The sequence below is a fragment of the Scyliorhinus torazame genome, chromosome 2 (assembly GCF_047496885.1).
Source record: "Scyliorhinus torazame isolate Kashiwa2021f chromosome 2, sScyTor2.1, whole genome shotgun sequence".
Lineage (NCBI taxonomy): Eukaryota > Metazoa > Chordata > Chondrichthyes > Carcharhiniformes > Scyliorhinidae > Scyliorhinus > Scyliorhinus torazame.
In genome coordinates this window covers 186,898,593-186,926,354 of record NC_092708.1, presented here as the reverse complement: position 1 = coordinate 186,926,354, position 27,762 = coordinate 186,898,593, and the positions used below count along the sequence as shown (strand labels likewise).

Below are 27,762 nucleotides of genomic sequence, written 5' to 3'. Positions count from 1 at the left end.
GAAATCTCCCCCCATTACCAACTTTCCCACCTCTAGGTCTGGGATGCGTCCTAGCATACGCCTCATAAAATTGGCATCATCCCAGTTCGGGGCATATACGTTTACCAAAACCACCGTCTCCCCCTGTAGTTTGCCACTCACCATCACGTATCTGCCCCTGCTATCCGCCACTATAGTCTTTGCCTCAAACATTACCCGCTTCCCCACTAATATAGCCACCCCCCTGTTTTTTGCATCTAGCCCCGAATGGAACACCTGCCCCACCCAACCTTTGCGTAGTCTCACCTGGTCTATCAGTTTCAAGTGCGTTTCCTGTAACATAACCACGTCTGCATTAAGTTTCTTAAGGTGTGCGAGTACCCGTGCCCTCTTTATCGGCCCGTTCAGCCCTCTCACGTTCCACGTGATCAGCCGGGTTGGGGGGCTTTTTACCCGCCCTCCTTGTCGATTAGCCATCCCCTTTTTCCAGCTCCTCACCCGGTTCCCACGCAGCTGTGTCCCCCCCCAGGTGGTGCCCCCCCGCCCATCCCACCCCATACCAGCTCCCCCCTCTCCCCAGCAGCAGCAGCCCAATAATTCCCCCCTCCCACCCTCCCCGCTAGATCCCCCACTAGCGTAGTTACACCCCCCATGTTGCTCCCAGAAGTCAGCAAACTCTGGCCGACCTCGGCTTCCCCCCGTGACCTCGGCTCACACCGTGTGACGCCCCCTCCTTCCTGCTTCCCTATTCCCGCCATGATTATCATAGCGCGGGAACCGAGCCCGCGCTTCCCCCTTGGCCCCGCCCCCAATGGCCAACGCCCCATCTCTTCCACCTCCTTTCCTCCCCCCACCACCTCCTGTGGAAGAGAGAAAAGTTACCACATCGCAGGATTAATAACATAAAACTCCTCTTTTCCCCCTTTTTACCCCCCTCTTCGCCCCCCATACTCGCCCCACCACTTTGTTTCAAACGTTCTTTATTTGATAACCCACTCATTCCAATTTTTCTTCCACGATAAAAGTCCACGCCTCATCCGCCGTCTCAAAGTAGTGGTGCCTCCCTTGATATGTGACCCACAGTCTTGCCGGTTGCAGCATTCCGAATTTTATCTTCTTTTTGTGAAGCACCGCCTTGGCCCGATTAAAGCTCGCCCTCCTTCTCGCCACCTCCGCACTCCAGTCTTGGTATACGCGGATCACCGCGTTCTCCCACATACTGCTCCGAGTTTTCTTTGCCCATCTAAGAACCATCTCTCTGTCCTTAAAACGGAGGAATCTCACCACTATGGCTCTAGGAATTTCTCCTGCTCTCGGTCCTCGCGCCATCACTCGGTATGCTCCCTCCACCTCCAGCGGACCCGCTGGGGCCTCCGCTCCCATTAACGAGTGCAGCATCGTGCTCACATATGCCCCGACGTCCGCTCCCTCCGCACCTTCAGGAAGACCAAGAATCCTTAGGTTGTTCCTCGCGTTGTTCTCCAGCGCCTCCAGCCTTTCCACACATCGTTTATGGTGTGCCTCGTGCATCTCCGTCTTCACCACCAGGCCCTGTATGTCGTACTCATTCTCGGCAGCCTTTGCCTTCACGACCCGAAGCTCCCGCTCCTGGGTCTTTTGCTCCTCCTTTAGCCCTTCGATCGCCTGTAATATCGGGGCCAACAGCTCCTTCATTTCCTTTTTGAGTTCTTCCACGCAGCGTTTCAAAAACTCGTGTTGTTCAGGGCCCCATATTAAACTGCCACCTTCCGACGCCATCTTGGTTTTTGCTTGCCTTCCTTGCCGCTGCTCTAAAGGATCCACTGCAATCCAGCCACCTTCCTCTCCTTTTTTCATCCGTATCCAGGGGGGATTCCCTTCTGGTTCACCGCACAGTACTTTTAGCCGTTAAAATTGCCGTTGGGGCTCTTATTAAGAGCCCAAAAGTCCGTTCCACCGGGAGCTGCCGAAACGTGCGACTCAGCTGGTCATCGCCGCACCCGGAAGTCCGGTGCGGAGAAATTTAGCGAGGTTGGCGTTGTGGTCCTGCTGATCATGGCCGCAGATGGTGACATTGTCCAGGTACGGATACGTGGCCCGCAAACCGTACCGGTCGACCATTCGGTCCATCTCCCTTTGGAAGACCGAGACCCCGTTAGTGACTCCGAAGGGGACCCTAAGGAAGTGATATCGACGGCCATCTGCCTCGAAGGCGGTGTTTGGATGGTCCGATTTACGGATGTGGAGCTTGTGGTAGGCGCATTTCAGGTCCACCGTTGAGAAGACCCGGTACTGTGCAATCTGGTTAATCATGTCAGATATGTGTGGGAGGGGATACGCGTCGAGCTGCATGTACCTGTTGATGGTCTGGCTGTCGTCCACGACCATTCGGTGTTTCTCCCCAGATTTAACCACTACCACTTGAGCTCTCCAGGGGCTGTTGCTGGCCTCGATGATGCCATAAGACCATAAGACATAGGAGTGGAAGTAAGGCCATTCGGCCCATCGAGTCCACTCCACCATTCAATCATGGCTGATTTCAACTCCATTTACCCGCTCTCTCTCCATAGCCCTTAATTCCTTGAGAAATCAAGAATTTATCAACTTCTGTCTTAAAGACACTCAACGTCCCGGCCTCCACCGCCCTCTGTGGCAATGAATTCCACAGACCCACCACTCTCTGGCTGAAGAAATTTCTCCTCATCTCTGTTCTAAAGTGACTCCCTTTTATTCTAAGGCTGAGCCCCCGGGTCCTAGTCTCCCCTGCTAATGGAAACAACTTCCCTACATCCACCCTATCTAAGCCATTCATTATCTTGTAAGTTTCTATTAGATCTCCCCTCAACCTCCTAAACTCCAATGAATATAATCCCAGGATCCTCAGACGTTCATCGTATGTTAGGCCTACCATTCCTGGGATCATCCGTGTGAATCTCCGCTGGACCCGCTCCAGTGCCAGTATGTCCTTCCTGAGGTGTGGGGCCCAAAATTGCTCACAGTATTCTAAATGGGGCCTAACTAATGCTTTATAAAGCTTCAGAAGTACATCCCTGCATTTATATTCCAAGCCTCTTGAGATGAATGACAACATTGCATTTGCTTTCTTAATTACGGACTCAACCTGCAAGTTTACCTTTAGAGAATCCTGGACTAGGACTCCCAAGTCCCTTTGCACTTCAGCATTATGAATTTTGTCACCGTTTAGAAAATAGTCCATGCCTCTATTCTTTTTTCCAAAGTGCAAGACCTCGCACTTCATCAGCTGAATTTCATCAGCCATTTCTTGGACCACTCTCCTAAACTGTCTAAATCTTTCTGCAGCCTCCTCACCTCCTCCATACTACCTGCCCCTCCACCTATCTTTGTATCATCGGCAAACTTAGCCAGAATGCCCCCAGTCCCGTCATCTAGATCGTTAATATATAAAGAGAACAGCTGTGGCCCCAACACTGAACCCTGCGGGACACCACTCGTCACCGGTTGCCATTCCGAAAAAGAACCTTTTATCCCAACTCTCTGCCTTCTGCCTGACAGCCAATCGTCAATCCATGTTAGTACCTTGCCTCGAATACCATGGGCCCTTATTTTACTCAGCAGTCTCCCGTGAGGCACCTTATCAAAGGCCTTTTGGAAGTCAAGATAGATAACATCCATTGGCTCTCCTTGGTCTAACCTATTTGTTATCTCTTCAAAGAACTCTAACAGGTTTGTCAGGCACGACCTCCCCTTACTAAATCCATGCTGACTTGTCCTAATCCGACCCTGCACTTCCAAGAATTTAGAAATCTCATCCTTAACAATGGATTCTAGAATCTTGCCAACAACCGAGGTTAGGCTAATTGGCCTATAATTTTCCATCTTTTTCCTTGTTCCCTTCTTGAACAGGGGGGTTACAACAGCGATTTTCCAATCCTCTGGGACTTTCCCTGACTCCAGTGACTTTTGAAAGATCATAACTAACGCCTCCACTATTTCTTCAGCTATCTCCTTTAGAACTCTAGGATGTAGCCCATCTGGGCCCGGGGATTTATCAATTTTTAGACCTCTTAGTTTCTCTAGCACTTTCTCCTTTGTGATGGCTACCATGTTCAATTCTGCCCCCTGACTCTCCGGAATTGTTGGGATATTACTCATGTCTTCTACTGTGAAGACTGACGCAAAGTACTTATTCAGTTCCTCAGCTATTTCCTTGACTCCCATCACAAAATTACCAGCGTCATTTTGGAGCGGCCCAATGTCAACTTTTGCCTCCCGTTTGTTTTTAATGTATTTAAAGAAACTTTTACTATCATTCCTAATGTTACTGGCTAGCCTACCTTCAAATTTGATCCTCTCTTTCCTTATTTCTCTCTTTGTTATCCTCTGTTTGTTTTTGTAGTCTTTCCAATCTTCTGACTTCCCACTACTCTTTGCCACATTATAGGCTTTCTCTTTTGCTTTGATGCATTCCCTAACTTCCTTTGTCAGCCATGGCTGCCTAATCCCCCCTCTGATAACCTTTCTTTTCTTTGGGATGAACCTCTGTACTGTGTCCTCAATTACTCCCAGAAACTCCTGCCATTGCTGTTCTACTGTCTTTCCCACTAGGCTCTGCTCCCAGTTGATTTTCGTCAGTTCCTCCCTCATGCCCCTGTAGTTACCTTTATTTAACTGTAACACCTTTACATCTGATTCTACCTTCTTTCTTTCAAATTGGAGATTGAATTCAACCATATTATGATCACTGCCTCCTAAGTGCTCCCTTACTTTAAGATCTTTAATCAAGTCTGGCTCATTACATAACACTAAGTCCAGAATGGCCTGTTCCCTCGTGGGCTCCATCACAAGCTGTTCCAAAAAGCCCTCCTGTAAGCATTCAATGAATTCCCTTTCCTTGGGTCCACTGGCAGCATTATTTACCCAGTCCACCTGCATATTGAAGTCCCCCATGATCACTGTGACCTTGCCTTTCTGACATGCACTTTCTATTTCGTGGTGCATTTTGTGCCCCCGGTCCTGACCACTGTTAGGAGGCCTGTACATAACTCCCATTATGGTTTTTTTGCCTTTGTGGTTCCTCAACTCTACCCACACAGACTCCACATCATCTGACCCTATGTCGTTTAATGCTATTGATTTAATTTCATTCCTAATTAACAAGGCAACCCCGCCCCCTCTGCCCACCTCTCTGTCTTTTCGATAGGTTGTGAATCCCTGGATGTTTAAATGCGAGTCCTGAACCCCCTGCAACCATGTCTCTGTGATGCCTACCACATCATACCTGCCAGTCACGATCTGGGCCACAAGCTCAACTACCTTGTTCCGTACACTGCCTTCCCGAAGCAATCGCTGGACCTCGGACCTGATGAAGGTCATATCCTGGGTGCTGTACCATCTGCTCCTGGTGGCGACGGGTTTGCAATCTGGAGTTAGATTAACAAAGAGGGAAGGTGGGTCAACCTTTAGGGTCGCGAGACCGCACACAGTAAGGGGTGGTAAGGGTCCTCCGAATTTAAGGGTTAGGCTCTGGAGGTTGCACTGGAAATCCAGGCCGAGGATAAGTGCAGCGCAGAGGTTAGGGAGAACGTAGAGATGGAAGCCGTGGAATTCTATGTCCTGGACCGTGAGCGTGACCGTACAGTACCCCTGGATCGCTACGCAATGGGATCCGGAGGCCAGGAAGATTTTTTGATTCTATATAGAACATTACAGCGCAGTACAGGCCCTTCGGCCCTCGATGTTACGCTGACCTGTGAAACCACTCTAAAGCCCATCTACACTATTCCATGATCATCCACATGTTTATCCAATGACCATTTAAATGCCCTTAATGTTAGCGAGTCCACTACTGTTGCAGGCAGGGCATTCCACGCCCTAACTCCTCTCTGAGTAAAGAACCTACCTCTAAGATCTGTCCTATATCTATCTCCCCTCAATTTAAAGCTATGTCCCCTCATGCTAGCCATCACCATCCGAGGAAAAAGGCTCTCACTGTCCACCCTATCTAATCCTCTGATCATCTTGTATGCCTCAATTAAGTCACCTCTTAACCTTCTTCTCTCTAATGAAAACAACCTCAAGTCCCTCAGCCTTTCCTCATAAGATCATCCCTCCATACCAGGCAACATCCTGGTAAATCTCCTCTGCACCCTTTCCAATGCTTCCACAGCCTTCCTATAATGCAGCGACCAGAACTGCACGCAATACACCAAAGACAAGCGAAGTAACATAAACAAAATGGAGCTCGGATACAAAATGGATTGGCGGGGTGTATCGTGAGGGAGCAGCGCCTTACCGTATCTGGGTGTATAAAGCTCTCAGTGCTCCCAGAGTCCAGCAGGCAAGAGGTGACATGGCCGTCAACTTTCACGCTGGTGGATGCGTTGGTCAGGTTATGTGGGCGAGACTGGTCGAGTGACATGGAGGCGAGCCTTGGTTGGTCGTCGGGTAATGGGCGGCCATTGAGTTCAGATCTTGGAATGCTGGTGGTGTCCATGTGCTGAGGGGTAGACAAGATGGCGGCGCCCGGAGATCTTGGGGGTTACAAAATGGCGTCGCCAATGGAACACATGCTGTGGGGGTGGAACAAGATGGTGGCGCCCATGAAACACACGTGTTGCGCGGAGGGGAAGATGGCGGCGGCCACTGATCGCACATGGTCTGGGGGGGAGGAGAGGATGGCGGCGCTCATTGTCCGTGGCTGGGGGGGGGGGGGGCGATCGCGGCCACTGAGCGGGGCTGGCACACCGCGGCAAAGTGGCCCTTCTTCCTGCAGGCTTTACAAAGGGCAGCGCGGGCCGGGCAGCATTGGCGGGGGTGCTTTTGCTGGCCGCAAAAGTAGCATCGGGGCCCCCCCGGGGTTTGCTGGCTGGCGTATAGCGGAGGCGTATTGGGTGGGCAGTGCCTCCGCTGGGGCGGCTGTCTGTGAGGTCCATGAAGCGTAGGAGGGGTGGGCCGCGCGGTTGGGGGCGTAGGACTGGACGTTGTGCAGGGCGACCATCATGGAGAGCGCTAGTGTTTTAGTTTCTGCGAGGTCGCGCGTGGCCCCTTCTAGGAGCCGCTGAAGTATAATATCTGACCCAATTCCAGTCACAAAGGCTTCCCTCATAAGGAGGTCTGAGTATTCCTTAGCTGTAACGTCCTGGCAGTCACAGTCCCGGACTAGTGGGATTAGGGCCCTCCAGAAGTCTTCTATAGACTCACCCGGTAGTTGAGGACGAGTTGCGAGCGCGTGCCTGGCGAAGAGCGTGTTTGTCTTCTGCTCGTAATTGTCCTTGAGTCGAGTCATGGCTTTGGCATAGTTTGGCGCATTCTGGATCAGTGGGAAGACTTTGGAGCTCAGCCTGGAATATAAGATCTGGATCTTCTGAGCCTCCAGAACAGGGGTTGGCGCCGTGTTGATATACGCTTCCAGCTAGCCAGTGCTGGAAGTCCTTTCTGGCGTCGCTTGAGTGTGGATCCAGCTGCAGGCGATCTGGTTTAATACGGAGGTCCATCCTTCCAATCTGATACCAATAAACTGAGGCACGATCAATTTGACTAAAGACGAAAGTTGAATCCAAACTGAGGCTTTATTGGTAGCAGATGAGTGGCCTCCTACAGCAGCTGGCGAAATGGCTACAAGCTGGAGGACATGCATATTTACACCCTGCCTCCTGGGCGGAGCCAGCAGGCAGGGGCCACAGGCGAACCTGTAGTGCAGGTTCTACCGTACATCCTCTAATATAAGTACAACAGTGGTTTACCACACCGCATACCACCCACACCTATCCACCACCCCTTCAAAATACCTGCTCATCCTAGTCCCAGTCATATGTGACCTGTGGACCACCTTGAACTGTATAAGGCTAAGGCCTTGCACACCTCAACCTATGATCCCTGAAATTGGTGCCCAAACCGAGACCCCATCCATCCTCAGGTGCTGCCGCCAGTGTCCTCACACCCTCAGGGCCACCACCACCACCGGGCTTGTGGTGTACCTGGCCAGTCAGAATGGCAAAGGCACTGTCAGCAGTGCCCCCAAACTCGAGTCTTTACAAGAGGCTGCCTCCATCTGCTTCCACACCGACCCCTCCCCCACTACCCACTTCCTAACCATGGCTATATTCACCGCCCAGTAGTAATTCATCAAATTTGGGAGAACCAACCCCCCCCCCCCCCCACCCTCCAACCAAACCCCCCCCCCCCCGCCCTACCCCCGACCCCGCTCCAGCAGCACCTTCTTCACCGCGGGGCTTTACCATCCCAAACAAACCTTGAAATCAGTGCATTCACCCTCCTAAAAATGCCTTAGGAATGAAGATCGGGAGATTCTGAAACACAACAAGAACCTCGGGAGAACTGTCACCTTCACCGACTGCACCCGTTCCGCCAGCGACAGCGCATCCCACCTCCTGTAATCTCCTTTCATCTGTTCCACCAACCGAGCCAAATTCAGCTTGTGCAGCTGCTCCCACCCCCTCTCCACCAGGTCTCGAAAGCTCACCCCCACTACTCTAAATGACAATTCCCTCAGCCTCTTCTCCTGCCGCCTCGCTTGAATCGGAAAAACTTTGCTCTTCCCCATGTTCTGTTTATATCCCGAAAACCGGCCGAACTCCTCCAATATACCCATAAACCCCCAAAATACCTTCCAATGTAGTGCAGCACATCATCTGCGTACAGCGAGACCAAGTACTCCACCCCCCCCCCCCACAATATCCCCCACCATTCTCGTGGCAGTCTCAGCACCATTGCCAATGGCTCTATAGCCAAGGCAAAGATCAATGGGGAGAATGGGCATCCCTGCTCGTTCCCCGGTGCAGCCAGAAATATTCCAAACTCATCCGGTTAGTTCACACTTTCGCTAACGGTGCCCGGTACAACAACCGGACCCAGTCCACAAACCCCTGCCCAAACCACCCCAACACCTCCCACAAATAGTCCCATTCCACCTGGTCGAAGGTCTTCTCCGCATCCATAGCGACCTCCACGTCCACACTTCGTCCCTCCGGGGCATCATTATAACATTCAACAGCCGCCTGATGTTGGCCGACAAATGGCTCCCCTTAACAAACCCCGTCTGGTCCTCCCCTATCACCCCCAACACACAGTCCTCAATCCTTGAGGCAAGATCTTGGCCAGTAACTTGGCATCCACATTTAACAGCAAAATTGGCCTGCAGGACCCACACTGCTCCAGATCCTTGTCCCTCTTTAAAATTAAGGAGATTGAGACCTGCGATAACATCGGGGGGACACTCTCTGTTCTTTCACCTCTTTAAACGCCCTTACCATCAGGGGCCCCAAGTCCCCCGAAAACTTTATGTAAAATTCCACCAGGAACCCGTCCAGGCCCGGGGCCTTCCCCGCCTGCATCGCGCCCATATCCTCCACCACTTCCACTCGCCCAATTGGGGCTCCCAGTCCCTCCACCAGGTCCTCCTCCACCCTAGGGAACTCCAACCCTTCAAAAAACGCCTCATTCCCTGCACCCCGGCTGGGGCTCTGACTCGTACAATCTCTTATAAAAGTCCCCAACACCCCATTCACCCCAACCGGATCCAAGACTGTGTTTCCTCCCCTATCCTTCACTTTTCTGATCTCCTTCGCTGCCTCCTGCTTCCTCAATTGATGCTCCAACATCCTACTTGCCTTTTCCTCGTATTCACAGACCGCCCTTTAGCTCTCCTCAACTGCCCTACTGCCTAACCCATGGATATCCCCAGTCCAAACTCCATCTGAAGTTTCTGTTGCTCCCTCAATAACCCCGCCTCTGGCACCTCTAAATACCTCCTATCCACCTGCAAGATCTCATCCACTAACCTCGCCATCTCCGCCCGCTCCGTCATATCCCTGTGTGTGCGTATCGAAATAAACTCCCCCCTTACTACTGCTTTCAGTGCCTCCCATAGCGTGGCGGCCGAAACCTCACCCATGTCATTCAGCTCCACATATCCCCAAATAGCAGCCCTTACCCGCTCACAAACCTCCTAATATGCCAACATCTAACCTCCACTACGGGTGCCCCCCCCTCCCCCGCCCCCGATTCACCTGCAGGTCCACCCAATGCGGCGCAGGGTCCAAAACCACAATTGCTGAGGACTCCGAACCGACCACCCTGCCAACAACATCCTGGCCAACACAAAATAGTCGATTTGGGAGTACACCCTACGCACTTGGAGAAAATTCCTTCACCCTCGGCCTACCGAACCTCCATGGGTCCCCCCCCCCCCCCCCCACTCCATGTGCTCCATAAACCCCCTCAGTTCCCTCGCCACCGCCGACACCCTCCCCGACCTTGGGCTCGACCGGTCCAATTTCAGCTCCAGAACCGTGTTAAATCCCCCCCCCACCACCCATTATCAGGTCCGGGATCTTCCCCAGCACCCGCCTCATAAATTCTACATCATCCCAGTTCAGGGCATAAATATTCACCAACACCACTGGCATCCGCTCCAATTTCCCACTCACCATAACAAACCTGCCCCGGAATCCGCCACTATGCTCCCCACTTCAAAACCTACTCGTTTATTTATCGAGATCATTACCCCCTCGTCTTCAAATCCAGTCCTGAATGAAAGACCCACCCTTTCCTGAGCCTAGTCTGATCCCCGATCTTCAGGTACGTTTCCTGTAAGAATGCCACACCCACCTTTAAACTCCTCAGATGCGTGAACATGCAGGCCCTCTTGACCGGTCCATTCAGCCCTCTCCCGTTCCATGTGATCAGCCCCAGCCTCTTCCCCCATACCGTGACCAGGCCACGACTAAGAGCTTTTCACAGTAACTTTATACTTGTGACAATAAAATATTATTATTATATTATTATGCTCTGCAGTGCCTCAGCTATGCCCACCTGCGACTGGGACAAGCGCCCCAGCACCTCGGCCATTCCCATCTGAGAGCGGGCGGGACATGTCCCGCAGAACCAATCAAGGTCGGCCAGGTACTGGGTGACATCCCCCCAGTGAGGCAGACATATTGCTGAGACCTTCAGCCATGGCAGTCACTGACTGAGCGACGCCTTGGACACCTTCACTCATGGTGCCAATGTCATGCAGCAGGATCTCCACTGCGGTTGCTACCCTGGCAGCGTTGGCCTCAGTGCCTCTCATTGCCGGCGCCATCTTCTGCGCCTGTAGCCTGTGGTACTTTGCCAATCGGCCATGGATCTGCTGGAGTGGCCTTGACACCTTCCTCTGAATGTCCCGGCCGCTCCCTATTGTCTCCCTCAGCTCCGGGAAACTCTGTTCCACAAGCTCAGCATCAGGCTGGGACCCAGCTAGGTCCTGGGATCCAGCTGACCTCCCACTGCTGCCTCACATGGGGGTTCCTGCCTCCACTTGATGTGCATCATCAGCTGTGTGGTGCTCACCAGATTGTGCTCCAGAAGCCTGTCCACTAACATGTCCCATCGAGTTTGTGTGTATTTGCGCTGGTGGAGGGTGGGGATGACAGCTGTGTCGCGATGATAACAGTTGCATCCTTGGAGCTCTCCCAGATGTCCTCCTCGGAGTCAAGAGAGGGGGCCGCCCAAGATGGGCCGGCGCTGTCGGCTGGAGGACCTGCGGGAGAATGGACATGTGATCAGTGAGAGGGATGGCAATCACTACTTACGTTTGACGGGTCCTCCGGGCGGAGCCTGGTTCCTCACCTCTGCGGCGTCCGCCAACCTCCGCGTAGGTGACCACCCTGTCCTCGGCCACACCAGTCACCTCCAGGGCCCGCTCCTCAAGTGAAGTGAGGATACTCAAGTCTGGCACCCCACTGCTAGTCTTGGCCCTCTCCTGCCGCTTATGGGACACAGAGAGGGCATCGTTAGCCACACGCGTGGTTCACAGTTGTGAGGGGGGGGGGGGGGGGAAGAAAGGGTTGGGGTGGAGGGGGTGCTGAAAGGGGAGGGGGATGGAGAGAGGGTTGGGGTCGCCTGGGGGGATGCTCCCTTGGGGGGTGGGACATTGGCTAGGAGGGTCGCCCGCATCGTTGTGGCCTGACAATGTCTGACATGCCCACAGTACCACCATCCACCTGGGTCACACCGGCATGAGAGCTGGCCAGTCCATCACATGGTCCCGTCAAATCACTGGGGTGGGGGTGCTAGGGACGGTCGGAGCAGGCGGGGAGGGAGGGAAGGGGGAAGGCACGGGGCCTGCACTGGTCCCCCACCCCCCACGGCCAGCACTGACCGGCCCGTCCCCACACCCATCAGACCGAGCACAGAGGCAAGGTTTAAAGATGTTAACAGGTGTTTATTGTGGAGGATTATATACAGTCTGTTATATACAGTCTGTGCCCTAGCCCCTATAACTCAACTGTGCCCTAGCCCCTATAACTCAACTGTGCCCTGCATCCGTGCCAACTTAACTTGTCTAACCTTCGGGCCCTAATATTGCGCCTAGGTGGTTCACCAAACGGTGCAGTAGGAGTGGATGCGGCCTGCTGTGACTCCTGCCCTGCGACAAGGGTCCCTGTTGGTGCATGTCTCCTGGAGCGATCTGGCCTGGGTGGGCCCGGCCGCTGCTCGGGTGTCCCGGGTGGCGCGATGCCACCCTGTTCTGCCCATGCCCACCAGATGCATCCAGGAGCAGGAGGGGTGAGTCCGAGGTGCTGCGCTGTTCCGGCACCTCCCCTGCGGGAGTCACGGCATGGGCCCCAGCACCTCCTCCTCCCTTGGGCTGCCTGATGGCATCCGGGCTACTCCATGGGACAGGGATGCGAGCGGAGCCATCCCCTGAGGCCCACCCGCCACCTGGCACTGTCAGTCTTGGAGGCCCACTCTGGACTCGACCAGGGTCTGCACATTCACGGCCATGAAGCACAGGGAGTGGACCATCTCCATCTACGACTGTGCCACATCACCCATTGACTGTGCCACCACTCTGAGGGTCTGTGCCACATCAGCCTGTGACTGGGTCATGTCCCTCTGGGTATGGGCTACATTCCTCTGGCTGAGGCGGGGGTGAGGGGTTAAGGAGGTGTGGGAAGGGGTGATGGAGGTGGGAGGGGGTTGAGGGGTGTGGGTCGAGGGGGATGGGCGGGGAGGGGGGGCGGGGTGCCCACACATGTGTCATGGGGATCCGCAGCTAAGTGGGGTCTCACTCGCTTGCCTGCCGTGCCGCGACCTCCCTTTCCCCCGGGCTGCCGACCACGTCCAGTGCCCTCTGATTGGGCACGGTGAGGGGCTGCAGGTCTGGTGGGCCCCATCCGGTCTTCTCCCGCTCCCGGTGTTGTGCGCTGCCTTCTCCTGGATTGGTGGGGGGGGGGTTGCAAACACAAACAATGACACTGTTAGACGTTCTGACGCATGCAGCCCAGGGGATGGGTAGGTGATGGCATCAGTGGCCAGGGCACTCAGCCATTGCATCTGGCATGGCTAGCATGTGGGGCAGGGTGAGTGGTCGGCTGTCCCCTGGGGGGAGGGGCCGGGTTACATGTGTTTGTGCGCATGTGGAGAGGGCGGGATTAGTGCCAGGGGCACAGCGCTGCCGACTCACCCTAGCCGCCCTGAGGTCATGCAGTTTTTTCCTGCACTGGATGCCAGTCAAGATGACATTGCCCACGGCGCTGACCGTGTGTGCCACCTGCGCACAGGCACGGCGAACGGTGTCGCCTGGTGGCCTTCCTCCCGGGCTGGGGTAGAGAGTCATCCTTTTCTCCTCCACGGAGTCCAGGAGCGTCTCCAGCTCTGCGTCCCTGAACCATGGCGCTGCTCTCCTGGCAGCCAGCCTGTTGGCTGGGTCTGTCTGTGTGGGGGGGAAGGATCGTTTAAGTGCGGCATGTGAGCCTCATGTGCACCAATCACGGACCTGGCGAATCCGGCGCCATTTTACATGGAACCGGTTGTGTTCCACGTGGCGACGGTGCTAGCCCATTTAGAGTTGCTGAATTGGTGCAGCTGTTGCGCCGTTTTTGCTGTTATAAAACACCACTGTTTCCACGCCGGCGCCAGCACTTAGTCTCAGAAACGGAGAATCCAGCCCTGGGTTTGTGAGTGCAAAGGGACCCGGGTGGGAGATATGTGACGGTGAGCGGGGTGTTGGAGGGGACACCGGTGGTACTAGTGAATGTATACCCGCCAAATTGGGACGACGTGGGGTTTGTGAGGGGGTTGCTGGGAGCGATTCAGAACTTGGCCACATATCAGTTGATTATGGGAGGGGACTTTAATTGTGTGCTGGAGCTGAGGGAAGACAGGTCGAGCCCCAGGTCAATGGGAAGGCAAAGGAGGGTTTTTGGAAAGGATGGGTATGGTGGACCCATGGTGATTTAAGAACCCAGGGGGGAGGGAGTACTCCTTTTCACAGATGTATAAGGTATACTCCAGAATTGACTTCTTTGTGATGAGCCTTGAGGTGTTGGTGGGGCTTGCGGGGGCGGAGTACACGGGGATAGTAATATTGGACCATGCGCCGCACTGGTTGGAGAGTCGACTTAGCTTGGGAGGGGAGCAGAGTCCGAGATGAAGGTTGGATGCGGGTGATTAGCACTGTTGCTTCACAGCGTCAGGGTCCCAGGTATGATTCCCGGCTTGGGTCACTGTATTTGCAGAGTCTGCACAGTGTCTGCGTGGGTTACCTCCAGGTGCTCCGCTTTCCTCCCACAAGTCCAGGAAAGACGTGCTGTTAGGTGAATTGGACACTCTGAATTCTCCCTCTGTGTACCCGAACAGTGTGTGGCGATTAGGGGCTTTTCACAGTAACTTCATTGCAGTGTTAATGTCAGCCTACTTGTGACAATAATAAAGATTATTATATTATTATTAGCCACTGTGCCACAGGTCTTCCGGGTGAAGGTCTGCATCCACTTCAGTAAAATATTTAAATAATGAAGGTAGTTCCCAGATCAAAATAAGGTAAAACCAGATTGTAATTTATTTTTTCCCCCCTAAATTTTTGATGTTGCCCTGAACCTTGGGTTTCTCAATGAATAAAGCGGATGGAATGATAGCATACTGGCCAGTGAGAATGTGGAACTTAGTGGGGAATGGGAAGAGGTATGAATGAAATTGGAAAGGCGGCAGATGGGCTGTTTCAAGCACGTTCGGGTGACTGCATTGTATTTTTTAGTTATTCCTTCATGGGTATTGGACATCGTTAACAAGGCCACCATTAGTTGCAATTTCTTTTTATAAAAATACTTCTATTGTCATTTGAATTTAATACAAAAACAGAGATTTGCAGACAAAGAACAATACAAGAACAGGAATAATAGTTAACACAATAAAAACAACAAAACATGAGCCCCACGCTGTCACCATGTCCATGACAGAGGTCCCAGTACTCTTTACATTATTTACAATAGTGTTTATACAGTACCATGAAGTGTTCTTTTTTTAAGAAAATATTTTATTGAGGCATTTGTAATTTTAACAATTTTCAACATCGAATTTCAAGAAAAACAAAAACACAACAATATAACCAACATCCCCCCCCAAGCACAAACCCCAGCCAACATGGCTTACACAAACAGTGCCACCTTCCCCAGCAACCCCTCCGTTGGTTCTCCTGCACTTACTCGTCTCTCCTATGACTCCCCCTTTTCCTCCCCCTCCCCTGCCTTCCCCCCTGCTGACATATTAATTTTTCTCAAAGTAGTCGATGAACGGTTGCCATCTCTGAACAAACCCCTGCAACGAATCCTGCCATGTCGCTAACCCACACCCCCGACTTCAGGGGCCCTGAGTTCCTCCATCCTAGTAAGATCCATCTCCAGGCGACCAGGGAGGCAAAGGCCAGGACGTCGGCCCCTCTCACCCCCTGGGCCTTCTGACACACCAAAGATCGCCACCCCTGAACTCGGCACCACCCTCCCTTCTGAGACCTTTGACATGACATCAGCAAATCCCTACCAAAAATCCCTCAGCCTTCGACATGCCCAAAACATATGGACATGGTCCGCAGGACCCCCCTCACAGCGCCCACACCTATCCTCCACCTCCTCAAAGAATCTGCTCATCCGGGTGTGGTAGTCACCACTAGTAGTATATTACATGAATTACGGCACTGCCCGTATAGTAGAGGTACATGGGTAAATCCCTGCCTGCTGGCTCCGCCCAGTAGACGGCGTATAAATGTGTGTGCACCCCGATGCTGCAACCATTCTGGTTCCAGCTCCAGAAGGCACCACATTTTGCTCAATAAAGCCTCGATTATTCCACTACTCTCGTCTTTGTGGTAATTGATAGTGCATCCCGTAACAGCCTCCCCGAACAGGCGCCGGAATGTGGTGACTAGGGGCTTTTCACAGTAACTTCATTGAAGCCTACTTGTGACAATAAGCGATTTTCATTTCATCAATTTATTGAGCAAGATTTTTTTAAACGATGGATCTCCGCATCAAGCCTGATCGCCTGCAGCTGAGCCCTCAAGCAGCCAACGCTACATCCACCTTTGACCACTGGCTAGCCTGCTTCGAAAGCTACCTCCGAACAGCCGCTGAGGAACCCTTGGATTCGCAGAAGCTCCAAGTCCTCTATTCATGGATGAGCCCTGACATTTTTCCACTCATCCGGAATGCGCCCACTTACTCCGAAGCAATGGAGCTCCTGAAAGGACATTACGTTCGACCAGTCAATCAAGTATACACCAGGCACCTCCTGGCCACGAGACAGCAACTCCCCGGGGAGTCTCTGGACGAGTTCTGGTGTGCCCTGCACATCCTAGGTAGGAACTGTGGCTGCCAGGCAGTTTCGGCAGTCCAGCACACACAACTTTTAATTAGAGACGCTTACGATGTGGGCGTGAAGTCTGCTTACGTCCGTCAGCGGCTACTGGAAGGGGGTACACTTGATCTTGCGGGAACTAGGCAGCTCGCTAATTCGTTAGAAGTAGCCTCCCGTAACGTCCAGTCCTACACCCCCAACCGCGCGGCACCCTCGTGGGATCGTGGGCCCCACCTGCTGCCGACTCCAGCTCACCGCAAGCCTGCGCCGCGCGGCAGCCAGCCAACTCTGGGGGGCCCCAAGTGCTATTTTTGCGGGCAAAACAAACACCCCAGGCAGCGCTGCCCAGCATGGAACGCGACCTGCAACGGCTGTGGGAAGAAGGGACACTTTGTTTCTGTTTGCCAGGCCCGGTCGGTCGCCGCTGTTTCCAGGCCTGCCGTTCCTACACCCCCCACATGCGACCCAGGGATGCCGCCATTTTCCCCTTTGCAAGCCACGTGTGGCCTGTGGGCGCCACCATCTTCTTCACCGCAAGGCACGTGCGGCCCTTGGGCGCCGCCATCTTTGATGCCGCCCGCCATGTGTGCCCCGTGGGCGCCGCCATCTTCGGCGCCATATTGGACGGCGCCTCAGGACCCCTGCTCGTCTGGCCGTTCATCGCCTGCCGCTACCCCCACCACCGCTGACCAACCCGGGACCTCCCAGCATCTGCCACAGCTCGCCTCTATCACCCTGGATCAGTCTCGGCCACGCAGTCTTGCGACCGCGATGACGACGGTGAAGATCGATGGGCACGAGTCGACCTGCCTTTTTGGCTCCGGGAGCACAGTGAGCTTCATCCACCCCACTACGGTAAGGCACTGCTCCCTCCCGGTGCACCCGGTCACCCAGAAAATCTCCCTGGCCTCGGGATCCCATTCTGTGGAAATCCGGGGGTACTGCATCGTGACCCTCACAGTCCAAGGCGTAGAGTTCAGCAACTTCCGGCTCTACGTCCTCTCCCACCTCTGTGCTGCCCTGTTACTTGGCCTGGACTTTCAGTGCCATCTCCAAAGCCTAACCTTAAAATTTGGCAGACCCCTACCCCCCCTCACCGTCTGCGGCCTCACGACCCTTAAGGTCGATCCACCTTCCCTGTTTGCGAACCTCACCCCGGATTGCAAACCCGTCACCAGTAGGAGCAGACGGTACAGTGCCCAGGACAGGACATTCATCAGGCCGGAGTTCCAACGGCTTCTGCGGGAAGGGGTCATTGAGGCCAGCAACAGCCCCTGGAGAGCTCAAGTAGTAGTAGTAAAGACTGGGGAGAAGCGCAGGATAGTCATTGACTACAGTCAGACCATCAATCGGTACACGCAGCTCGACGCGTACCCCCTCCCACGCATATCTGACATGGTCAATCAGATTGCGCAGTATTGAGTCTTTTCCACAGTGAACCTGAAGTCCGCCTACCACCAGCTCCCATCCGCCCGGAGGACCGTCAATACACTGCGTTTGAAGCAGATGGCCGCCTCTATCACTTCATTAGGGTTCCCTTCGGCGTCATTAATGGGGTCTTGGTCTTCCAGCAAGAGATGGACCGAATGGTTGACCGGTACGGACTGCGGGCCACCTTCCCTTACCTAGATAACGTCACCATCTGCGGCCACGATCAGCAGGACCACGACGCAAACCTCCAAAAATTCTTCCAGACCGCCAAACTCATTAACCTCACATACAATAAGGAGAAATTTGTGTTCCGCACCAACCGCTTAGCCATCCTTGGCTATGTCGTGGAAAATGGAGTCCTTGGGCCTGACCCCGACCGCATGCGCCCCCTCATGGAACTCCCACTCTCCCACTGCCCCAAGGCCCTGAAACGATGCCTGGGGTTTTTCTCCTACTGTGCCCAGTGGGTCCCTAATTATGCGGACAAGGCCCGCCCACTCATTCAGTCCACAGTTTTTCTCCTGACGGCTGAGGCCCGCCAGGCCTACAACCATATCAAGGCAGACATCGCCAAGGCCACGATGCACTCGGTCGACGAGACCCTCCCCTTCCAGGTAGAGAGCGATGCACGGACGTAGCTCTGGCCGCCACCCTCAACCAGGCGGGCAGACCCGTTGCCTTCTTTTCCCGCACCCTCCATGCCTCCGAAATTCAGCACTCCTCTGTCGAAAAGGAGGCCCAAGCCATTGTGGAAGCTGTGCGGCATTGGAGGCATTACCTGGCCGGCAGGAGATTCACTCTCCTCACTGACTAATGGTCGGTTGCCTTTATGTTTAATAATACACAGCGGGGCAAGATCAAAAATGACAAGATCTTGAGGTGGAGGATTGAGCTCTCCACCGAAAACTATGAGATCTTGTATTGCCCGGGGAGGCTCAATGAGCCCCCAGATGCCCTATCCCACGGTACATGTGCCAGCGCACAAGTGGACCGACTCCGGGCTCTCCACTATGACCTCTGGCACCCGGGGGTCACCCGGTTCTTCCATTTCATCAAGGCCGGCAACCTGCCCTACTCCTTTGAGGAGGTCAGGACCGTCACCAGAGACTGCCAGGTCTGCGCAGAGTGCAAGCCGCACTTCTACCGGCCAGATCAAGCGCACCTGGTGAAGGCCTCCCGCCCCTTTGAGTGCCTCAGCATGAACTTCAAAGGGCCCCCCTCCTCCACCGACTGCAACACGTACTTTCTGAACGTGATTGATGAGTACTCCCGGTTCCCTTTCGCCATCCCATGCCCCGATATGACTTCTGCCACAGTAATTAAAGCCCTCCACAGCATCTTCACTCTGTTCGGTTTCCCCACCTACATCCACAGCGATCGGGGATCCTCTTTCATGAGTGATGAGCTGCGTCAGTTCCTGCTCAGCAAGGGCATTGCCTCGAGCAGGACGACCAGCTACAACCCCCGGGGAAACGGGCAGGTGGAGAGGGAGAATGCGTCCTGCTGGCCCTGCGGTCTAAAAATCTCCCGGTCTCCCGCTGGCAGGAGGTCCTCCCCAACGTGCTCCACTCCATCCGATCGCTCCTCTGCACAGCGACTAACGAGACCCCTCACGAACGTGTGTTTGCCTTCCCCAGGAAGTCTACCTCCGGGGTCTCGCTCCCAACATGGCTGACAGTTCCTGGACCCGTCCTCCTTCGGAAGCATGTGCAGACCCATAAGTCGGACCCCTTGGTTGAAAAAGTCCACCTTCTACATGCAAATCCGCAGTACGCCTACGTGGCACACCCCGACGGGCACCAGGACACAGTCTCCCTCCGGGACCTGGCACCCGTTGGATCCCCACCCACGACCTGACCCCCCCCACCCCTGGTTGCCTCATTCACCCCTGCGCCACTCACCCTCCCTCCAGCGAACCTCACCGCAGCCCCCGCCCCAGTAGGATCCGTCCTCCCACTGGTTCCACTCGGGTGACAAAGACGAGGACAACACGCTCCCGGAGTCGCAGGTGACCAAGTCGGCGCCCACATCACCACCAGGACTGAGGCGATCGCAGAGGACGGTCAAGGCCCCCGACAGACTTAACTTGTAATATTTTCCGCCACCCCCGCCAGACTCTTTTTTAACGGGGTGAATGTGGTAGTCACCACTAGTAGTATATCACATTTATTACGGCACTACCCGTATAGTAGAGGTACATGGGTAAATCCCTGCCTGCTGTCTTCGCCCAGTAAGCGGAGTATAAATGTGTGCGCTCTCCGATGCTGCAGCCATTCTGGTTCCAGCTACAGGAGGCACCACATCTTGCTCAATAAAGCCTTGATTATTCCACTACTCTCGTCTTTGTGGTAATTGATCGTGCATCACCGGGTCACAGTCATGTGTGCCCTGTGGACCACCTTCAATTGTATCAGGCTGAGCCTGGCGCACGGCGAGGATGCATTAACTCTCCTCAGGGCCTCCTCCCATAACCCGGCCCCCATCTCCCCATCTAGCTCTTCTTCCCACTTTCTCTTCACCCCCCCTATTGGGGCTTCCTCCAACTCTATCAGCTCCTTATAGATCTCTGAGACCTTTCCCTCTCCTACTCCTGTTCTCGACACCACCTTATCTTGTAGCCCCTGGGGCGGCAGGTGTGGGAAGGTCGAAACCTGCCTCCGCACAAAGTCCTGCATCTGCAGATACCTGAACCCATTCCGCCCTGGCAACTCAAACTCCTCCTCCAGCCCCGACAGACTCGGGAAACCGTCATCAATAAAGAGTACCCCAAATCTCTCGATCCCTGTACGCAACCACCTCCGAAAACCCCCGTCCCGCCCCCCCCAGAGCGAACCAATGATTATCACATATCGGCGCCCACACCAGCGCCCCCTCTAACCCCATGTGTTGCCTCCACGGTCCCTTAGGGCTGCCACTACTCCCGGGCTTGTGGAGTACTGAGCCGGCGAGAACGGCAGAGGTGCCATTAACAATGCCCCCAAACTCGTGTCCTTACATGATGCTGTCTCCACCCGCTCCCACACTGATCCCTCCCCCACTACTGACTTCCTGACCATCGCAATATTCGCCGCCCAGTAGTAATAATGAAATTCGGGAGAGCCAGCCCCCCCCCCACGTCCCCACTCCAGCAGCACCTTCTTCACCCGCGGCGTTTACCTGCCCAACAAATCCCGAAATCTCTGTGTTCACTTTTTTAAAGAACGCATTGGGGATAAAAATTGGGAGGCTCGAAAAATAAACAAAAACCTCGGGAGGACCTTAATTTTTACTTTCTGCACCCGTCCCGCCATTGACAACGGGAGCCTGTCCCACCTCCGAAAGTCCCTCCTCATCTGATCTCCAACCAACCAAAATTCAGCTTGTGCAGCTGCTTCAACTCCCGTGCCACCGGGATACCCAAATATCGAAAGCTCCTTCCCACCACCTTGAACGGAATCTCACCTAATCTCTTCTCCTGTCCCCTCGCCTGGATCGCGAAGGCCTCGCTCTTACCCATATTCAATTTGTATCCCGAAAACCATCTGAATTCCTTTAATATTCCCATAATCCCTCCAAACCCCCCAGCGGCTCCGATATGTACAGAAGTAGATTGTCCACGTAGAGTGAGACCCTGTGCTCCACTCCCCCCCCCCCCCCCGTACTATCCCCTGCCAGACCCTCAACGCTCTCAATGCCAAAGCCAACGGCACTATAGCCAAGGCAAACAACAGTGGGGAAAGTGGACATCCCTGCTTCGTCCCCCCCGGTGTAACCTGAAGTAATCTTATCTCACCCAATTCGTCCGCACACTCGCCACCGGTGCCTGGTATAGCAACCGGACCCAGTCGACAAATCCCTGCGCCAAACCCAAACCGCCCCAGGACCTCCCATAAGTATTCCCACTCCACCCAATCAAAGGCCTTCTCTGCGTCCATGGCCACCACCACCTCAACCTTGCGCCCCTCTGAAGGCATCATAATTACATTGAACAACCTCCTCATGTTGGTCGCCAAATGCCTCCCCTTAACGAACCCCGTCTGGTCCTCCCCTATTGCCCCGGGACGCAGTCTTCGATCCTTGTGGCCAGGATCTTCGCCAATAGTTTGGCATCCATATTTAACAGGAAGATTGGTCTGTAAGACCCACAGTTTTCCGGGTCCTTATCACTCGTTAAAATGAGGGAGATCGACGCCTGTGACAACGTTGGGGGGAACACTCCCAACTCCTTTGATTCATTGAAGGCCCTTTCCAACAGCGGTCCCAACACCCCCGAAAACGTCTTACAAAATTCCACAGGGTATCTGTCCGGTCCTGGGGCCTTACCTGAATGCATCGCCTCCAGTCCCTCTACTACTTTTACAAGCTCAATTGGAGCCCCTAGGCCCTCCACCAGCTCCTCATCAACCTTCGGGAACTCCAACCCTCCAGAATGTGCCTCACTTCCTCTTCCCCGGCTGGCGGTTCCAATTCGTACAATTTGCTATAAAACTCCCTAAACGCCCCATTCACCCCCGCTGGGTCCAAAACAGTATTCCCACCTGTGTCCTTAACTTTCCCAATCTCTCTCGCCGCCTCCTGCTTCCTTAACTGGTGTGTTAACATCCTGCTCTCTTTCTCCCTGTACTTATATACCGCCCCTCTCACCCTTCTCAACTGCCCTACCACCTTACCTGTGGATAACAGCCTGAATTCCATTTGCAACCTCTGGCATTCCTTTAACAGCCCTTCCTCTGGGACCTCGACATATCTCCTGTCCACCTGCAGGATTTCTTCCACTAGCCTTTCCATCTCCACCTGCTCCGCCTTCTCCGTGTACCCGAATCGAAATAAACTCCGTCCTGACCACTGCCTTCAGTGCCTCCCAGACTGTACCCGCCGACCCCTCCACCGAATCATTAATCTCTACACATCCCCGGATGGCCTTCCTCACCCGTTCACACACCTCCTCCTCTGCTAACAGTCCCACATCCAGCCTCCATTGTGGGCGCTGGCCCCCCATTTGCTCACTCGTAAATCTACCCAGTGCGGGGCATGGTCCTACACCATTATTGCCGAATACTCGACATCTATCACCCTGCCAACAACGTCTATTCGGGAGTACACCTTGTGCACATGGGAGTAAAACGAGAATTCATTCACCCTCGGCCTCCCAAATCTGCACGGACCAAACCCTCGAACCCCCGAAGCTCCTTAGCTGTAGCCGACACCCTCTCCAACCTCGAGCTCGACCGGCCCAGTCTCGGATCCAGGACCGTATTAAAGTCCCCCCAGGTCAGGAATCCTTCCCAGTACCCATCTCATAAATTCAATATCATCCCAGTTCGGGGCATAGATGTTTACCAACACCACCGGCATCCGCTCATTTCCCGCTTACCATAATGTACCTTCCCCCAGAGTCAGCCACTATATTGACCAAAATCGCCAACCCCTTTGTTTTAAAGCCAAATCACGAATGAAATACTTGCCCAACCCATCCCTTTCTCAGCTTAATCTGGCCCTCCACCTTCAGGTGTGTCTGTTGTAGCATGGCCACATCCGTCTTCATTCGCTTTAAGTGTGCGCTCTTGACTGGCGCATTCAATCCTCGCACGTTCCACGTGACCAGCCTGGTTGGGGGTAACATTGCCCCTCCCCCACTCCCACCCCCCCCAGCCCATGTCCTGCACCTCCCCAGGCGCGCCCTCGGGCGCCCACCGTCATCGATCCTCCTCCCCTTATACTTCAAAAGCCCTACCTGTCAGCAGTACTTCCCCCCCCCACCCCCCCCAGCAACAACCCCTGCCCCCATCCCCCCACTGACCTTCCACTCACCCCCCATTGCGCTTCCGTGAACTAGCCCGCCCAGCTAGCCTGGCAGCCCTCGCCCTACCCCCCACTCATTCCCCTCCCCTGGCTTGAACATTTGTGCAAACAAGCAAAAACCCCTCCCCAAGCCCAAACAAAGTTTCCAACACCCCATCCCTTAACAAAGAACAAAGAGCAAACCTGAAGCTGAAAAAGAAAGAAATTGCCCCAAACATAAGTTAACAGCAACATCACAGCATCTCCACCAAAGTTCAAAGTCCACCTTCTCCTGCCAGTCCATTGTCTTTAACAAAATCTAGTGCCTCTTTTGCCGAACCAAAGTACAATTCCCGGGCTTCGTAGGTCACCTGCAGACATGCCGGGTACAATAGCTCAAACCTCACCCCCTTCTTGTAGAGGGCTGCCTTGACCTTGTTAAAGCTTGCTCTCCTTTTGGCCAGCTCTGCACCCAGGAAGGGCAGCACGGTGGCACAGTGGTTAGCACTACTACCTCAAGACACCGCGGTCCCAGGTTTGACCCTGGCTCTGGGTCACTGTCTATGTGGAGTTTGCACACTCTCCCCGTGTTTGTGTGGGTTTCGCCCCCACAACCCAAAGATGTGCAGGGTAGGTGGATTGGCCATGCTAAATTGCCCCTTAATTGGAAAAAATGAATTGAGTACTCTACATTTATTTTTTAAAAAAGCTCTGGACCCAGGTCCTGGTACACTTGGATTTCACTGCCCTCCCAGGTGCAGCGCCTCGTCTGCCTGGCAACCTCATAATTTGCTCCTTGTCTAGGAACCGGAGCAACTGCACCACCATCACCCCCGGCGGCTTGCTCCCCTGGGGCTTCCTCAATCACCTCCAAAGGCCGTGCAAACACACCTTCTAGCAGCTTCTCCAGCATCCTCCCCACATACGTGTCAGCATCGGCTCCTTCACTCTTCTCCGGCAGGCCCACAATCCTTATGTTCTGCCTGCGTAACCGGTTCTCCAGGTCTTCAACCTTCTCCTGGAGCCTTCTCTGCTGGTCCCGCATCAGCCCCATCTCCTCTGCCATCGAGGCAAACTGCTCCTCGAGTTCCCCCGCCACTTCCTCCATCTTCTGGATCACCTGACCCTGGGCCGTCAGCTTCTTTTCCATGCAGTCGACCACCGCCCTGATCGAATCCACCGCCCAGGCCAGATCCTCCAGACACTCTTTCCATTTCTGGATTAACTTCTCGTTAAAGCTCACCAGCTGGCCCGTCGACCATTGAGCCAGCAGGGCGCTCCCTGCCCCTCCGCCCTCTCCACATGCGTCGCAGGTGCCGCACCAGCTCCCACCGACTGATTCAGTCTTTTTTGATCGCTTGTGGCCCTCAGCTCCAAAGACCAGAGAGTCAATCTCTTCCACTCATTCTCCTGCACCTTGTTCCCGACTCACATCCACCTGTTATCCAGGGAATAGGTCCGAAAAAACCGCCACGAGATGTGCGACCACTCACTCCATGGCCACCACCAGCATCATGAAGTGTTCTTACTGGGACTCCGACTGCTCAGCGGCAGGAGTTGCATCCATCTTTGCCCACATACTTATATATTACTGGGATCCTTCCCCTCGCTTGCCGATTGTCTTTGTTTCACTGGTGAATGAATCATCTTCCTCCCTTGAGTTTTTGAGGGTGAGCAGATCAGTCCATTTTCCTGGTTTAGTCTGTGTATGAGGGGTTTGTATTCCCTCCTGCGGGTAACCCTCCTCCCCATTCCTTCTTTGCTATTCATAAGCTCCCTTCCATCCAGGCAACGTTCCCTGCACCCTCCTTTCTGCATCCTCCCCTTCCTATCCCCCTTTCCTAACTGTTCTCCCCAACCCCTGGTTAGCTGATGTTTGCGAACAGGTCTGTGAAGAGGCTTGTGAATTTTTCCTACCTGTTGTGGAATCTCTCCTCATACCCTCTTATTGCAAATTTTATTTTTTCCAGCCTCAGAAACTCGGCCAGATCAGAGAGCCATTCCAAAGTCCTGGGAGGTGCTGCCAACTTCCAACCTAGCAGATGTCTCCGCCTGTGATCAGTGAAGCGAAGGCCAGGGCGTCCATTCTCTTCCCTGCCAGAGCTTTCTTCAAAAATGTTTTTATTAAGGATATTTTATGTTATACAAAACAAAGGCAATCGTAAGCACACATTGAAAGCAACAGAAAAGAAAAAGAGGAAAAAAGAGAATATATATACACACATCGGTTGTCTTTTGTTATTTACACATCGGTTGCAGCTTCTTGTTTTACGTTCTCCAGTAGCTGTTGTAGTGATCTCTGTATGTGTTAATACATGTTAAGTTAATGTAAAGTAAGTATAGACAAATGATCACTACATGGCAACACTAACATGACCTATAAAAAGGAGTTTCCCACTCTTTCTTAGCTTGTGTGAGTTAGTGTCTGTGGAGAACAGCAAGAGTGAAGACGTGATCAGATCAGAGTGCAGTGTATTATAATTGTTAATATAATCTGAACTTAATTACTTGTTTTACTAGTTTAGTGTTGAAGTGAAAGAACTCACTAGTTTATTATAAATTACTCTAACATTTTGTTATCATCTGGAAGATTTCGACTATTTCTCATCAGAATTCAAGACAACTCGGCAAGCCAAAAGAGTAATATTTATATTACAATTTAGTAATATAACATGGTACCAGGTCAAAACAAGCTTTAAGAAAGACTAGTAAGAAAATTAGACAAGAAAAGATAAAGTTCCGAAACTAACTGTTCGATTATGGAAGTCATCGCAGCAAACGGATCCTCGACAGCAAATTGATTTGATGGACCAAGTGCAGGCTCCCAGGCATCTGAAGACTGCAGGTAACTTAAATCTTAATTGGAAGTTATTTAAACAACAATTCCAGCTCTATTTAGAAGCTCTCGATTTAAATATAGCCTCTGAAGCTGGACGCATAGCTTCTGTCCCCGGCAGTTCAGCAAGCTATCGAAATTTATAATTTGTTCATTTTTGCTGATGGCGAAGATAAAAGTAAATTCGGGGTGATTATCACACAATTTGATGATCATTGCAAAATGCAAACCAATTAAATTTTGGAGCAATGCAGGTTTCACAAACATTTACAAAAGAATGGAGACTCCATCACTAGCTTTATCACTGACCTTAAACTTCTAGCCCAGACTTGTAATTTTGCTGATTTGCATGACTATCTAATCAAAGATCAGATCGTTTATGGAATAACGGACGAAAGTCTCAGAGTAGCTCCATTACGGCAAAATGATTTAACTTTAAAAATTGCTATTGAAAAGTTAATTTCAAATGAGCAGAGTAAAAATCAATACATAGAATTTTATCCACGAGAAAAAGGCGGGAAAGTCCACCATGAGGTTGAGAAAGTTAAAATGGTGTCACAGGCAGCAAAGAAGCACGTTTGAGACGGCAGCTATTTTGCGCGAGCAGGTTCCAACTTGGGACATGCGCAGTTCATACCGAAATGCGAGACTCTGCAACAGAAGTCTGCGCATGCGCGAACGTCACTCATGAGTCAGAGAGATGACGTCATGATGTGCGACAGATGTGGTAACGCCCACTTAAAGGGAAATTGTCCTGCTCAAGGAAAACGCAGTTTAAAGTGTTCAAGATTAAACCACTTTGCTTCTCAATGCAAATCATCAGCAAATTTTCTCCCAACCGCAAAGAAAAAGTATTATAATGTAAGACCAATTGAAAAATATAAAAGAATAAATTTACAACAGAATTTTTCGGACGAAGGTAAAAGTTTTTCTTTGGAAAACACATTTTTTGTTGGGGTCACTGAAGCGTCAACAGATCTTCAAGCGAAAAAGACAGATCTTCAAGCAACAAAGTCAAATCTTCAAGCAACAATAAAAGATCTTCATGCAACAAAGAAGGTTCCTCAGAAAGTAAACATCATTAGTAATGACAATGAATGGACAACGACCATGCATATTAACAATAGCCCTATAGTTTTTAAGCTGGACACTGGCAC

The 27,762-nt window shown here is 52.9% G+C and overlaps 1 long non-coding RNA gene across 1 annotated transcript in view; it reads left to right on the top strand.

Moving 5' to 3' along the window:
- LOC140394236 (uncharacterized) overlaps window positions 1–26,169 on the top strand; it is a 40,782-nt gene extending 14,613 nt beyond the window's left edge. The window contains exon 2 of the long non-coding RNA XR_011935839.1: window positions 25,740–26,169. This is a non-coding gene — a long non-coding RNA (uncharacterized lncRNA). The remainder of the gene's footprint in view (window positions 1–25,739) is intronic.
- The last annotated feature ends 1,593 nt before the right edge of the window (window positions 26,170–27,762 follow it).